This window comes from Ambystoma mexicanum, chromosome 7p (genome assembly GCF_040938575.1).
Source record: "Ambystoma mexicanum isolate Mex_15411 chromosome 7p, UKY_AmexF1_1, whole genome shotgun sequence".
Classification (NCBI taxonomy): domain Eukaryota; kingdom Metazoa; phylum Chordata; class Amphibia; order Caudata; family Ambystomatidae; genus Ambystoma; species Ambystoma mexicanum.
In genome coordinates, this window is record NC_090939.1 from 495,868,448 (window position 1) to 495,885,508 (window position 17,061).

Here is a 17,061-nt window from a genome sequence, read left to right on the forward strand (position 1 = left end):
CGCGCCCAGGCTATTCGCGTGTGGAACTTCCCGCGAACCCCTGAAATACACGCGCCCAGCCTATTCGCGTGTGGAACTTCCCGCGCACCCCTGAAATACACGCGCCCAGCCTATTCGCGTGTGGAACTTCCCGCGCACCCCTGAAATACACGCGCCCAGGCTATTCGCGTGTGGAACTTCCCGCGAACCCCTGAAATACACGCGCCCAGGCTATTCGCGTGTGGAACTTCCCGCGAACCCCTGTAATACACGTAGCCCGCTCCCCCAGCCCCGATCGCGTGAGGAACTTCCCGCGCACCCCTCAAATTCACGCGCCCAGGCTATTCGCGTGTGAAACTTCACGCGAACCCCTGAAATACACGTAGCCCGCTCCCCCAGGCCCGATCGCGTGAGGAACTTCACGCGAACCCCTGTAATACACGTAGCCCGCTCCCCCAGGCCCGATCGCGTGTGGAACTTCCCGCGCACCCCTCAAATTCACGCGCCCAGGCTATTCGCGTGTGAAACTTCACGCGAACCCCTGAAATACACGCGCCCAGGCTATTCGCGTGTGGAACTTCCCGCGAACCCCTGTAATACACGTAGCCCGCTCCCCCAGGCCCGATTGCGTGAGGAACTTCCCGCGCACCCCTCAAATTCACGCGCCCAGGCTATTCGCGTGTGAAACTTCACGCGAACCCCTGAAATACACGTAGCCCGCTCCCCCAGGCCCGATCGCGTGAGGAACTTCACGCGAACCCCTGTAATACACGTAGCCCGCTCCCCCAGGCCCGATCGCGTGTGGAACTTCCCGCGCACCCCTCAAATTCACGCGCCCAGGCTATTCGCGTGTGAAACTTCACGCGAACCCCTGAAATACACGTAGCACGCTCCCCCAGGCCCGATCGCGTGAGGAACTTCACGCGAACCCCTGTAATACACGTAGCCCACTCCCCCAGGCCCGATCGCGTGTGGAACTTCACGCGAACCCCTGTAATACACGTAGCCCGCTCCCCCAGGCCCGATCGCGTGTGGAACTTCACGCGAACCCCTGAAATACACGTAGCCCGCTCCCCCAGGCCCGATCGCGTGAGGAACTTCACGCGAACCCCTGTAATACACGTAGCCCGCTCCCCCAGGCCCGATCGCGTGAGGAACTTCACGCGAACCCCTGTAATACACGTAGCCCGCTCCCCCAGGCCCGATCGCGTGAGGAACTTCACGCGAACCCCTGTAATACACGTAGCCCGCTCCCCCAGGCCCGATCGTGTGAATAACTTCACGCGAACCCCTGTGATGCACGTACCCTGCAAATCGCGTGTGACACTTCCCGCGCACCCCGGTATACATGCACACGTATTTTTTGTCAGCGGGTGTCCGTGTTTGTGGGTACCCCTTTGCACGTCATTTTTCCTGGAGGGCCACAGTATGGGACATTCATCATGGCAGTATATAGGTGCTATTTGTTGGCGCACCTTTTGGCGCACATTTCTTACAGCCGCAGAGACGCTACCGCCTCCTTTCTTGTGGCGGTCGTGTTTGTGCCTGTGCGCTGGTTTGAGCGTGCGCTTTTTTCCCCTATTCTATTCCATGAATACGTGTTGTAGGCGAGCGTGTGGGCGTTCCGCGCACTTGTGCCCTGTACTTCCCCCGTGACGCCCACGTTTTGGCAAGTTGTTCCCCATTCCGAGTGTTACGCCCGTGTTCCGCCTACTTTTATTGCGTGCGCCGCGCTATGTGCGAATTTCGCTGTGGCCTGTGCGATTTTCGCTGTGACCTGGCGCACGCTGTTAGATGGCCTGTGCGCCAACGTGCGCCAACGTGCGCCGCGCACTTTTTTTTCGCACATCCGCTGGTTTTCTCGCGCACGGCCTTCCATGAATCGACGTGCGCTGCTTTTCGTGCGATTTTCGCACGTTCACTGCGATTTTCGCTATTCCACTGCGATTCGCACGTTTTTGCCCACTTGCGCCGCGCTAATTATTCCATGAATCGGCCTCATAGTCTTCCCTGGAAGTATGGCAAATTATTTTTGATAGAATATTGATCCCCCTTACTCAACCATTCCTTTTGGGCAGTCTGGTCCATCTGACTTTGGGGATCAATTTTTAAGTCTTCCCAGCAGGTAGTTACGGCGATCTGGTGTTGAATCCGTTCTTCGGGAATAATGGCAATGGGGTCGACTGGGTTGAAGCCGTCTTGGTCCTCACCCATTCTTGATAGGGCGTCTGCCTTTCCGTTACGTACTCCTGGTCGATAGGTTATTATAAAATCATACTCAGCAAAAAATAAAGCCCAGCGGAGTTGACGTGAGGACTGAGCTTTAGCTGTTTTTAAATATTGTAGGTTACGGTGATCAGTAACAACAGTAACTGTGTGTTTGGCCCCTAACAGGTATTGTCTCCAGGTCTTGAAGGCTCCTTTGATTGCCAACAGTTCTTTGTCGGTAATTGCATAGTTCTTTTCAGGTTCTGAAAATTTACTAGACCAAAATGCTATGGGATGGAGTTGCACGGCTCCCATGGCAATACTGGAGGCGTCAGTTTCAACCACATAGGGTAGATTCGGTCGAGGATGTCGAAGTACAGGCACTGAGGTGAAGGCTTGTTTCAATTCCTGAAAAGCACTCTCTGCTTCGGCGGACCATAAGAATTTCTTATTCTTCTTTAGAAGGGATGTGATCGGATGGACGATATGAGAGAATTGTGGTATAAACCATCTGTAAAAATTAGCAAATCCCAACATGCTTTGTACCCCTTTGGTAGAGGTCGGGGAAGGCCATTTGAGGATAGCCTCAACCTTGCGTGTGTCCATTCGAACACCCTGTGGAGTAAACATAAATCCCAAAAATTCGACCTCCATGACGTGGAAGGAGCATTTTTCCAGTTTGGCAAACAATCAGTGCTGACAGAGCTTTTCCAACACAGCTCTTACATGGCCCACATGATCTTCCTTGGACTGCAAATAGATGAGGATATTGTCGATGCAAACAAGAACACAGACATCCAATAGTTCGTGGAGTACATCGTTCATTAAGAACTGAAATGCCGCTGGTGCATTGCATATCCCAAAGGGCATCACCTGATACTCAAAAAGTCCATATTTGGTCCGAAATGCTGTTTTCCACTCGTCGCCACTTTTCTTTTTTTTTTACCAACTTTATTTAAGTTTTTGGCGCATTATAAACATATAAACATCGGAGATTAATTAAAACAGATATGTATTACTTCATACACGTCGGTTCTTCCTTAACCATTTATGGGTCTTCAGTACTGTTCGGTGCCAATGCTCATGTATAATAACCATGTAAAAACAAAAGTCAAATTCCCCAAACCCCCCCCCCCCACATCTTTTAAACTTAAAGGTGAAGAAGTGTGCTATTCTGTCCTGAATGTTCAGTCAAGAGGATCATTTCATCTTGTTCCTTGGGTTCATCAGATGATAGGTATTGCCCGGAGTAGTATGGGCTTAAAGTACATCTGCTCCTTGTCATTCATGAATTCATGTAGTGGTAGCCAAATGTTCAGGTATTTTGAATAAGAGCCATGGGCTATTGCTGTCACCTTTTCCATGGCCATTACCCCCCACAGCCGTACCCACCACATAGCCACTATTGGCCCATCTTTGTTCTTCCATGCCTGCGCAATTGTGATTCTAGCAGTACTCAGCATGTGTGTGATTAGAGTGGCTGTCTGTCCTGAGTTTACATAGCATCCTTCTACTGCTTCCCCCAAGAGCACCACCAACGGATCGAAGGGAAGCTCCACGCCAGATATTTCTTTAATGTGACTCAAAATCTCTTTCCAGTAGGGTTTTGTTAGTGGGCAGGACCACCACATATGAACAAGGTTCCCAGGTGTCCGCAATTCCTCCAGCACGTACCGGATATTCTGGGTTGATGGCATGCATGCGTGTAGGAGTCATGTACCACCGGAGACAAAGCTTGTATGCTGTTTCCTTAATCAAGATACATTTAGAACTTTTGGCGGCCCTGTGCCAGATGTGGCCCCATGTGTCCCCATCGATTGGTCTCCCCAGATCGGCCTCCCACTTCTGCATATAGTTGAGATTTTCCTCTGGGTTCCATTCCCCACCAGGCGGTATAGTCTAGTTATTCCCTTGTCCAGTTGGCCTTCTTGTATCGTTAGTTCCACTCCTGTGGGGTTTCTGTTTGCCCCCTCTTGCACCTTCGTGTTTGAGACCCAATGTCTGAGTTGAGCATAATGGTAGTGTTCACGCTGCAGTATATTAAATTTAGTTTTATATTCCTCAAACGACAGGGGTGTCCCATCCACGTAAAGATCTTGTAGGGCCATACTGTTTTCTCTGCCCCCTCAGTTTGTCCAGAAGTTAGCATGTGTTCCAGGGGAAAATTCTGGGTTATAAGCTATTGGCGTGAGAGGTCCCTCCCCGCCCTTTGATTTTCTTGTTTCCCAAAATCTTGTCCCAATACCACAAGATAGTTCTAGTGGATTCTAATAGTTGGCCCCCCTTCTCCCTATGTCGTGTAGCCAAAAAGCAAAGATTCCCAAGTGGTAGTTTGGTCGGCAAACATTCAAGAGTGACCCATTGATTTGGAGTTTTCCTCGCCGTCCATTGCAGCATAAGAGCTACCTGAGCTGCCCATAGATACTTACGAAAATCCGGGACTCCCAAACCCCCCAGAACCTGTGGCCTGAATAGTACTTTCTTGGGGACTCTCGGTTTTTCCCTTTCCAGAAAAAATGAATTGCTTCCTTCTGCAATGTTTGGATGCCTGGGTTTGGGATTCTTATTGGTAGGGCACCAACTACGTATAGGAATTTAGGGAGCAGGGTTATCTTGACCGCTGTAATGCGTGCCAACCAAGACAACCTCTGCAATTGCCACCGTTTTAATTCCTTTGCTAGTGATTTCAGGAGGCCCGGGATATTAGCTCCATACAACCTGTCATATGTGGGGGTTAATTGTATGCTTAGATATTTTACTGCCTTGTGTTCCCACGTAAGAGTGTATTGCTTCTCCCAGATCAGAATTTGCTCCGGTTCCTCTGTAATGTTGAGAGCTTTAGATTTGGGATAATTGATGTGGAATCCCGAGACCCTAGCGAAATCTCCCAATAATTGTATTGCTGATGGTAGAGAGTTTGCAGTATTTTTAAGGAATAGGAGAATATCATCTGCATAGAGCGCTATTTTCTGTGGGCCTGCGGTACCTTCTTCAACCCCTTGGATTCCTGGATGATTACAGACCTTACATGCGAACGGTTTCATGGCCATGGCAAAGATCAGGGGTGACAATGGGCACCCCTGTCTTGTGCCTCTCTGGATGGGGATACTCCCTGTGAGCTTACAATTAACCATTAGTCTAGTGGATGGACTTGTGAAATTGGCCATTACCAACCGTGTGAATATCGGACCACATCCGAATCTTTCAAGAGTTAAGCGAAAGACATCTGTAAGAGAAGAATGGGTTTGCTCTCAAACTGCGCACACACATAAAGTAACAAGCATATTGCAGATTAATTAAGTGGTTTTATCAGTGTCGTTGCAGCCTTAATCTTGGCTTGTATAAAGTCTAGGTACAGTGGTTGAGACTGAATGTTTAGGCTAATTAGACGTGGGCTCCCATTACTTTGCAGTTGCACGAAAGACGTATCTGTAAATTATTGTATTGCAGCGCGTTCACTGCTATGCGAGGGACGTCCCTCGCATAGCAGTGAACGCGCTGCAATACAATAATTAATTCTTTTCCCTTTTCCTTAGGAAGCGTCGTGTCGGGATGGGAATGACACCGCCAATGATGCCGGCAGAACAGAAGGAGCGATGAATGATGGGCAGAAGCGCTGCAAGGTAAGGCTGTTCCTAACGGTGTTCTTGTTCTTCCAGGAGCTGAGCGCAGAAGAAAGATGCAGGCCTACTGGAGACCGATCCGAACACAGTGAGTGTCACGCTGCAGGTGCAGAAAACACAAAGCATGTTTCTCAGCCTGGGCGTGGCTTAAATAGTCTCTGGGTATCCCAGGTGTCTCTGGGCTGAACCACACCCAAAAGACTAGACTGCACATGCAGTTCTGGGAACCGAAATATGTGGGGGCATCCATCTTGTCCCCATCAATGCACTACAAGTCCAATCCCCAATGTTATCCTATGGGAGTGAGTGAGTCTGGTGCCACAAGCGCCAAGTCTGACTCCAAGTGGGTCTTTGGAGGGATGGAGAGGCCCTTGAGGGCCATGTAGGTGATCGTGGCCTGGCTCCAGCCTAACATCTTGGAGGGCTGGGGACATTAGGGGCAGGAATCATGACAGCACTCCCCCCCAAGGCCCCTCTCAAGGTGGCTCTTCTGTCTGGTCCTGGTTTATTTGGATGGTTTTGATTAAATCGCCTAAGCAAGCAAGGTGCATGGATGTATTCACAAGGCTCCCATGTCCTGTCTTGTGGACCATACCCCTTCCAGTATACTAAGTAGTATAATTTGGATCTGACGTACTTTGAATCCAGGATGTCCTTGACTTCAAATTCTGGCTCCCCGGCGACTACTACTGGCTGTGGTGGCGTTGCTACCCGGGTCCCAGGTTGAACAGGTTTAAGGAGAGACACGTGGAACACAGGATGAATCTGCATGTTTGACGGCAAAGCTAGTCTGACCGCCACAGGATTTATCACGGAGGTGACAGTGAATGGACCCAGGTATCTTGGACGGAAAGTTCAGGTGCCTTTAATGGACACGTGTTTAGACGCCAGCCAGACTTTGTCTCCCACTTGGTAGTTGGGGGCCTTTGCTCGGTGTTGATCAGCAAACTTCTTTTGGCGATTCTTAGCTTGAAGTAGGTGTTCAGCTGCCCTTTTAAAGGTTTGAAAAATGGTTGTGTGCAAGGTTTTGACTCCTGGCATTTCCAGGGTTGTAGGAACGTTCAATTCAGAAGTACGTGGGTGCCTGCCATACGTGGTATAAAAGGGTGTCTGCCCAGTGCTTGTGTGTTGGGAATTATTATAAGCATATTCATAATAGGTCGAACCAGCTTTCTTCAGCTTGGTGTAACATGCAACGCAGATACTGCTCGAGCGTCTGATTTTTCCTCTCATTTTGACCATCCGTTTGGGGATGGTGACTGGTGGATAGCCGGATGTCGATCTGGGCCATAGAGCAGCATTTTCTCCAGAAGTTAGATACAAATTGAGTACCTCGGTCTGAGACTAAAACTGAAGGAAACCCATGGAGCCGTACGATGCCTTCAAGAAATAACTTTGCCAGAGTGGAAGCATTTGGGAGCCCCTTAAGAGGAATGAAATGTGCCATTTTTGAAAATAGGTCCACGACCACAAGAATAATGTTAAACCCTTGACTGGGTGGTAAGTCAGTAATAAAATCGAGGGACAACATGTGCCAGGGTAATGGTGGGATTTCCAATGGTTGTAATAGCCCAGCCGGTTTCTACTTGGATGACTTGTTTTGAGCACACACTCCACAAGATAGGATGAATTGGATAATCTCTTTACGCCAAGTGGGCCACCAATAATTTCATTTTACCTTTGCTAGGGTTTTAGCGATTCCGGGGTGGCCCTGGCTCAAGGAATCATGATAACCGGACATGACTTGTTCTCGTAGTTCTTGGTTTGGTAAGAATAAACGATTCCTGAAGTAGGGCAACTGATCTTTTATCATGTAATTTTCTCCTTGTGCACTCCACGCTTGTAATTGCTCCGGACTCATCAGGTTTTGGATTTCTTCATGTAATTCATTCTGAGTTATGGTTGCTGTGATTCCTAGGAGCTTGTCAATCGGGATGATTGCAATTGGGTCAGGGGTCTGATGCCCTTGCTCTTCCACCCCCATATAGGAAAGGGCATTGGCCTTCCCGTTTTTCACCTCTGGTCGAAATGTAATCACGTAGTCATATTCAGCAAAAAAAAGAGCCCAACGTAGTTGTCGTGAGGATTGGGCCTTTGCCGTTTTTAGGTACTAGAGGTTCCGGTGGTCAGTTATTACGGTGATTGTGTGTCTAGCGCCCAAGAGGTAGTGCCACCATGCCTTAAAGGCTGACTTAATGGCCAGGAGTTCTTAGTCTGTGATAGCGTAATTGAGTTCAGGGGGTGTGAATTTACACGACCAGAAGGCAACAGGGTATACAGGCCCGTTTTGGGGTCCTTTTGTGAGAAGACGGCTCCCGTAGCCATGCTTGAGGCGTCCGTTTCCACCAGGTATGGGAGATCAGGGTGAGGGTGGCATAAGATTGGGGCAGATGTGAATCTTGCTTTGAGTTCCTGGAAAGCTTCCTCGGCTTCTGTTGTCCACTGGAACTTTTTGTTGCTTTTCCTTAGCAATGACGTGATGAGATGCACGATTTGCGAAAATCGTGGGATGAACCGGAGGTAGAAGTTTGCGAAACCCAGAATACTTTGAATCCCATTGAATGAATTTGGGGATGGCCAGTTCAAGATAGCATCTACCTTGTGTACATCCATTTGGATTCCATTCGGGCTGAGAATAAAGCCCAGGAATTCCACCTCGGAGATGTGGAATGGGCACTTTTCAAGCTTGGCGTAGAGCTAGTGTTGACAGAGTTTCTCCAATACGGATCTGACGTGTTTAACATGGTCCTGCTTTGATGCGGAATATACTAGAATATCGTCGATGTACACTAGAGCACAGACATCAATCAATTCCCGTAGGACATCGTTCATGAAGTATTGAAATGCTGCAGGTGAGTTGCAAAGGCCAAAGGGCATTACTTGATATTCGTACAAGCCGTATTTGGTGCGAAAAGCGGTTTTCCATTCGTCCCCCTGTTTTACGCGAACAAGGTGATATGCCCCCCTCAGGTCTAGTTTTGTGTAGGTTTGGGCATCTTTGACATGATCAAGCAATTCAGGGATCAGTGGCAGGGGGTAGCATTTTTTTACGGTAATCTGGTTCAGTGCGCGATAGTCGATGCACGTTCTCAAGTCCCCCTCCTTTTTCAGTACGAAGAATAGAGGACTGGCTGCTGGAGACTTCGAGGGACGGATGAACCCGTTGGCCAGGTATTGGTCAAGATAGGCCTTCAGGTGCTGGTTTTCTGGTTCCGTGAGTACATATATTCGCCCACAAGGGATTTGCGTGCCGGGTATCAGGTCGATTTAGCAATCGTATTGTCTATGCAGTGGCAGGGTATTAGCCTGTTCTTTCTGAAAGACATCTTGAAAGTCCTGTTATTCACTTGGTAGGGTGCCGATTGCCAAAGTCGCAAGCGTGGAGGTTCTGGTGTCTGTTGGTTGTTTCTCTTGGCGATAACATGTGTGGGCGCAAGTCTCGGGAAAGGCCAATTCTTTTGCTCGCCAATCGATTCGAGGATTGTGAGCTACCAACCATGGCATTCCCAAAATCAACCGGAACTGTGGTGCCTTAATGAGGTCGAAAACGATAGATTCTTGGTGTCCATCCTGGCACGAAGGGTTAAAGCTGCAGTGCATTGGGATACTGGACCAGAAGCTATTTCTGTGCCGTCGACAGTGGTAACAGTGTCGGTAGTTGATTTAGGGCTGAACGGAAGCCCCATCTTTGCTGCTTGCTCCTGGTCGATGTAATTCCCAATGGCTCCACTGTCAATGTACGCTCTTACTGCGTTCATCCGAGATGGTTGTTGGTGATTGATCAAGACCACAGATAGTGTAAAATGGGAGGTCTGTAGTTCACTTTCTTCGCTCGACAAGTGGACCCCTGCACTTGCCGGGCTGGGGAGTTTTCCATTTCCTTTATGGTTTCTTCCTTGTCCGTGGTCCCTACCGTCCTCCTCGGTGGCTTCACAGGGCACTCTTTAAGGAAATGACCTGACCTTCCACAGTACAGACATAACTGCTGCTGTCTCCTTTTATCCCTTTCCGCTTTAGTCAAGGGGGATCTGACCCCCCCCCCAATTTGCATTGGTTCTCCTGAACCTTCTGTTGTGCGGGCAATATTGTCCTTTGAATGCACATACACAGGTCGAGGGTCCGGTCTGGTTCGATCTGCTCTTCGGTCCTGCAACCTATGATCCAGTTGAACAACAAGGTCAATGAATTCTGAGCAGTCATTTGGGGGGTTCACTACTTGTGCGAGAACATCCTTGAGCTCCCCCCGCAACGCCTGATGAAATAACGTGGTTCTCTTCTCCACTGGCCATTCTGCTTTAACTACGAGTCTATTGAACATGGCTATGTATGTTAATAGGTCTTGATTCCCTTGGCGTATGGACAGAAGTTTGTTGTCTAATGCCTGCCCATGAGTACGACGGGCGAACAGCTTTTCCATCTCCTGCTGAAAGCCCCTGAAGTCATGCAGCAAAGGATTGTCTTGGGCCACAAAGGGTACAGACCCGTCCGTGGTGCTACCACTTAGGTAGGATAGCACAAAAGCGACCCGTGATTGGTCATTCGGAAAGGCCCCTGGTCTACAAAGGAAGTGCAGGCGGCACTGGTTCATGAATGTTGCAAACCTCTTGGGATCCCCCGTAAATCGTTCGGCCGGGGCCAAGGAAACTGCCCCAGGAAGAGTTATCTGAACGGGATTGGCTGATGGTGCTGGCATCGATGGCACGCTTCCCGGCAATGGTGCATGCCCTGCTTGTGACTGGAGAAGTTGCCGACTTAAATCATCAGTGCGTTCTTTGGCTACTATCAGCTCTCTCCTCAGGGTGTTGGTCTCCTGCCTGGCTGCATGTACTTCGGAACGTGGCTGCCCCAACATGTGGGCTAACTGGTCGGTTTCTGACGTTTCCATGATGCCCAGGTGGATTTTGATGTGAGGCTTTGTGTTCTGTAATGCTCACCTGGTATCCACGGGGACGTCACTCAGCCTGTTCTGACCTCTTACGACCTCAAACCCTTCCCTGGAGTCTACGCGACTGAAGACTGGGCCTGAAACACAGGATTGGTAGAGTTTAACTCCCTATTGTCTCTGTGTGCTTGAACCCCTTCTTCTCCGGGGTCCAACCCTTCCCTTTGATCGACAGCTCACCTTGTTTTCTTGGAAAGTGTGCTTTCCATCCTGCTCTCAGCGCAGGGGCGCGTTGATTGATGCGGGCTCGTTGCTGCCTAGTTACTTCACTGGCAAGAGTCTGACAGGTAAGTATAATCAGTCTTTTGAACAGTTCTCTAACTTTGTTCCTTTCCTTCCTTAGATGATAGCCGGCGTCCGGGGATGGCAACGTGCTGCTGAGATGAGTAGCGCTTAAGGTGAGTGAGAGCGCGATGCGCGATGCGACCCTTTCGTATTTGTATTGAACTGAGTTCTTTTTCTGTGTCTTTTAGGTGCTGCGATGTTTTCAGCGTGGATGCCGGTTATGAAGAAGAAATGCGGCGAGTAAGCGCGTTATGCGGCGCCTCTAGATGTTTCCACGCTAACCTGGAGTGTCTTTTCCCTCTTGCAGATGGATGAGAAGTTCCGGAGACAGAGTTCCCCCAGAGCAGCTGGGATTCAGGTAAGCGTTTGAAGCTCGTACAGTCTTTAAAAATAAGCGAAGATTTGCTGAATGCTTACTAATTGTCAGGTCCAGTCTTGAGTCTTCCTGCAGGAGTGATGCTGGCCCACCAGACCCCCCAAGTCTGCCTGCCTAACAGTCTCTCAGCAGATAAAACTACCAAGCTGGCAAACCCAAGGGAAAGGGGAATTGGAGAACAAAACAAAGACAGATCTTCACGGAACTGCACTGATGCCCTCTGGTACTGGATTGCTTGATTGCTCGCCTCAGTGTCTGTGAAATCTAGAAAGAACAATAACATATATGTTGGTATATATGTGATAGATATGTATACTTTTTCTTTTAATATTATTTGCTTTCTTTTTCCTGAAATACGTGTTGCCTATGCTTCAGTGCTGATAGGCTTTCTTTTCTTTTCAGATGATGTTGAGCAGAAACTTCTGTAGAACTTGAATAACCTTTTTTTAATGTCAGCTGAAATGTCTTTATATATTAAAAGGATTTGTAATACCGGTAACTGAATTGCTTTTAACTAAAACTAAACTTGTAGTATTTCAAACAGAAAGTCTATGCACACTTCTATTGAATTGCGTGCACACAATACAGAGACTGCTGTACTGAATTGGATCTGCACATGAATTTGATGCTTCTCTTCTGGATACACAAACCGCGCTTCGTTCTGACGTAAAAATAACCTACTGCGCTTTAGTCCGAATCTTGCTTTGCTTGCTACGAACCACGCTGACTACCGTCGCTCGATTTCTTGACTGAAGAACCGCGCATCCATCCGACACTTGCTTCGTTGTTAACGAGCCGCGCACAGCTTCCAAAAAAGAAAAGACGTATACGCGACGGCACGTAATGAACGTAAGGTTCTTTACTCTAACCTTAGTATAACGGCAAAAAGTGAGACAAAGATACGCTCGCGCACGGAACTACTAAATAGTTTAAAACACAAATACAGCCTGAGCTTAACTGTATTTGTAAAGGAAAAAATATACATATATATTTTAATTAAACCGCGCGAGTGTTAGTAGATAAACCGTGCGCATGTAAGAACTGTATGAACACAAAAATATATCCACACAAAATGCAGATAATAACGGAATCAATTCTGATAATGGAAAATTCAGTTTTTTCAGTATTGCTTAAACAAATGTCTTTCTTCAAAGAATAAGGCAATTGAAAACCTCACTCAATTTCAGAAGTCTTGAAAAAGTGAATCACTTAGCTTGCTTCAACTGTATCTTCACTGCTCCTTGGAAAGTCTTGAATTTAATGTCTTTTCTTCTGAAAACCTTTGGAAATCTTTAAAGCTCTTCTGGAAAAAGCTAACTATAAATATTTTAAAAAACACTCTTAGAGCTAAGTTGACTGCGACCTGCCACAAAGACAGCTAAAATGAAAGGCAGTTTAGAACCTTGAGCAGCATTCCAAACTACCTCATAACCTATTTACACCAATCACTGCTGCAGAAAAGACCCTCCATCTTGCTTTGGGGAAATAAGCGATTCCTGAATGTACATTAAGACATTTTTTAATACAAGTTCTATTTCTAATTCAAACATAACCCAAACATCACACTATTAAGTAAAACTACATCCAAAGGGTTTTGTTGCTAAATGATGTTTTCTTACTTAAGAGTGAGCAATTGAATTCTATGAAAATTATCTTGGAATGATAACAGTATGTCTTTTGAGATTGTGGACCTTTGAAACGCTAGACATGTACCATGGAATCCTGACAGTACCCCCTCCGTAATACCCTGTCCTAGGGCCAACCTTTTCAGGGTGCAGACGATGAAATCTTCTAACCAACCTTGGAGCATGTACATTCACTACTTTTTCCCATGATCTTTCTTCTGGACCATAACCCTTCCAATCCACTAAATATTGAAGATGACCCCGCACTATTCTAGAATCTAGTATATCCTGAACTTCATATTCATTTTCATCTTCAGAAAACACAGGACCAGGAGCATCACTAAGTCTTGTGTCATTTCTACATAACTTTAACAAATTCACATGAAATGTTGGATGTATTTTTAGCCCTGACGGCAATTTCAACCTAACCGAAACTAGGGAATAGACATGTTCTACTTCAAATGGTCCAATATAACATGGACTAAATGTATTCCTCCCTTTTAATGACAATTCTTTTGTGGACAACCATACCCGATCTCCCACCTCATACTCTGGTCCCTTTCGACATTTCCTATCAGCAAATTTTTTGTAGATCAACTTACTTTTCTCTAGAGACTGAATTGCACATTTCAAATTTTGTCCCAAAGATTCTAATCTAGCCTCAACCTCTGGTACTTCTACTTCATTTAAGACTACACCCCTCAAAAAATGTGGATTAAACCCTTGATTGACAAAAAATGGCGACATTGAAGTTGATTCTTTTGTAGAATTATTATAGCAAAACTCTGCCAACCAAAGTAATTCTAACCAACCTAGACCAGAACCTAGATAAAATCTAATGTATTTCTCTAATTCTTGATTGACCCTCTCAGTTTGACCATTACCCTCAGGATGATAACTTGTTGTTAAATTAATCTCAATCTTCAACTCTTTGCAAAATGCCCGCCAAAATTTTGAGACAAATTGGGAACCTCGATCTGAAATTACTTGACTAGGTAACCCATGTAATTTGACAATATTTTTCAAAAATGCCTGAGCCAATGAGGTTGCTGTAGCTGCTCCTTTGATGGGAATAAAATGTGCTGCTTTGGAAAAAACATCTACAACCACAAGAATAGTTGTACAACCTTTATCAGGTGGTAAATCTACAATGTAGTCCATAGACACTGTATGCCAAGAGCGAGATGGAGTAGGAGGTGGAACCAACAACCCTGCCGCCTTTTGATGATCCGACTTGGAACGAATACAAATTTCACAGGTTTTTACATTCTTCTCAGAATCTTCTCGCATTCTTTCCCACCAAAACTCTCTTTGCAGTAAATCGAATGTTTTCTTGATTCCAGGATGCCCAGCCAAAGGTGAATCGTGACAATCTTTCAAGGCTTTAATCCTCAATTCTTCAAATGGTAAATATAACCGCGTCCCTACAATAGGTAACCCTTCTTTAAGTTGACGTTCTGGATCTTCAGAAACCCATTTCAACAACTCTTCTTCGGTCCATGACGACAAAATAGACTCACGAAAATCCTGAATCTTCTCCGTTCCTGCAATAACACAAATTTTCTCAGAAAGCAATGACATTGGTGCACAAGGATTATTCTTTGAACTACCAGGAACACATCGAGACAGAGCATCTGCTTTCCCATTTTGACGTCCAGGTTTGAATAAGATGACAAAATCATATTCAGCAAAAAACAATGACCAACGTAATTGCCTTGGAGTTAGAGTTCTTGCTGAGTGAAGAAATGTTAGATTCCTGTGATCCGTCAATACAGTAACTCGATGTCTGACACCCAAAAGATAGTGTCTCCACTCCATAAATGCAGCTTTGATCGCCAATAATTCTCGATCAGAAATTGTATAATTTCTTTCAGCAGAAGAAAAACTTTTAGAAAAAAACGCTACAGGATGAAGTTGTCCAGTAATCCGATGACGTTGTGACAACACAATCTGAGGCATCTGCTTCCAGAAAAAATGGTTGTTCAACATCAGGATGTAATAAAATTGGTCCAGTCACAAACTTGTCTTTTAAAAATTGAAACGCCTCCTCAGCTTCCTTAGTCCATTCAAACTTTACTCCTTTTTTTGACAATTTAGTTATAGGAGAAATAATTTGAGAAAAGTCTTGTATGAATCTACGATAAAAATTCGCAAATCCTATAAAACTTTGTAAATCCTTCACAGAATTAGGCTGAGGCCAATCTCTAACAGCTTTTACTTTAGCAGAATCCATTTCCAAACCTTCAGGAGATAAAACAAATCCCAAAAATTCCACTCTCTCAGTGTGAAACTGGCTTTTCTCTAGTTTTGCGAACAATTTATTTTCTCTTAATTTAATTAGTACTTTACTAACATGTTCTTTGTGTTCATTCAATTCTTTAGAAAATATTAGGATATCATCTATGTATATCACAACAGACACGTCCAAAAACTCTTGAAGAACTTGATTGATAAAAAATTGAAATGTAGCAGGAGCGTTACAGAGACCAAATGGCATGACCTGATACTCAAATAGACCATAACGGGTTCTAAATGCGGTTTTCCATTCGTCCCCTTCTCTTATTCTTACTAAATGATATGCCCCTCTAAAATCTAATTTAGTAAACATTTTTGCTCCTTGAATTCTATCAAGCATCACTGAGATCAATGGTAAAGGGTATCTGTTTTTAATGGTGATCTTGTTTAAAGCTCTATAATCAATGCATGTCCTCAAGGTTTTATCTTTTTTGGGGACAGAAAATAATGGTGAAGCAGTGGGAGACTGTGAATGTATAATAAACCCTTTGGCTAAATTCTCATCCAAATATTCTCTCAAATACTCATTTTCTCTCTCAGTCAAGGCATAAACACGTCCACACGGAATTGGTGCACCGTCTTCTAAATCAATTTTACAATCAAATGAACGATGGGGTGGCAACTCACTAGCCACTTGTTCGTCAAACACATCTTTGAATTCTTGATAGCAATCTGGTAAAATTCCCGACACTGCGCCTATCAAATGTTCCTGAACCACACCTGCAGCTAAACAAACTCCTTGAATCACTGATAATTCCTCTTGACTCTGATCCTGAAATATCAAACATTGATCTCTACAAAATTCTGACTTGAATTCAACTGTTCTTCTTCCCCAATCAATAGCTGGATTGTGTAATGTTAACCAGGGCATACCTAATATTATTTGTCACTGCGGTGCATCAATTAATTCAAATACAATGTCCTCATCGTGTTTCTCACCAATTTTCATTTTTATAATATCGGTCATTTGTGTAATCAAACCAGATGTCAATTGAGTACCATCCACAGCTCTCACTTGTTCAGGAACTCCTTTGGAAACAACAGGTACCCCCAATCTATTTGCTAAAGCCAAGTCCATGAAATTTCCAGTGGCCCCACAATCAATCACACACGGACCACCACATTTTAGCTTACCTTCCCAAAATAAGGATACATTAAGTGTGATATGTGGTACTGCTGCCTGGATGGTATTTGCCACAACTTGTCCTTTTCCTGTGCTGGATGAAAATGTTTTAGGAGCACGTGGACATCTTCCCACAAAATGTGTTCCATCTCCACAATATAAACACAATTTCTCTCTACGTCGTCTCTCTTTCTCTTCTTTAGTTAAAGGACCTCTGACCTTACTTTCAATTACCTATTCCTTAAATTCCTTTCCTGAATTTAGTTCTATCTTGGGACGTTCACTTCTATTTCAAACTCTACCTTCAGAAAAATGTTTTCGTCTTTCAGATCTTCTCTCAAACAACCTTAAGTCTAGTTGAATCACTAAAGAAATTAAATCTCCACAAACTTTTGGTCTCTCTACTATTGTAGTCAACGCATCCTTTAATTCCTCTCTTAGTCCTCTATGAAAAATTGAAGCCCTCTTCTCTTCTGGCCACTCACTCTCCTGAACAAGTGATCTAAATTGAGTTATATAAGTCACCAATTCTCTGTTACCCTGTCGCAACTCCAATAACTCACTATCTACACATAAAGATGAGGTTCTTCTATCGAACATTTTAC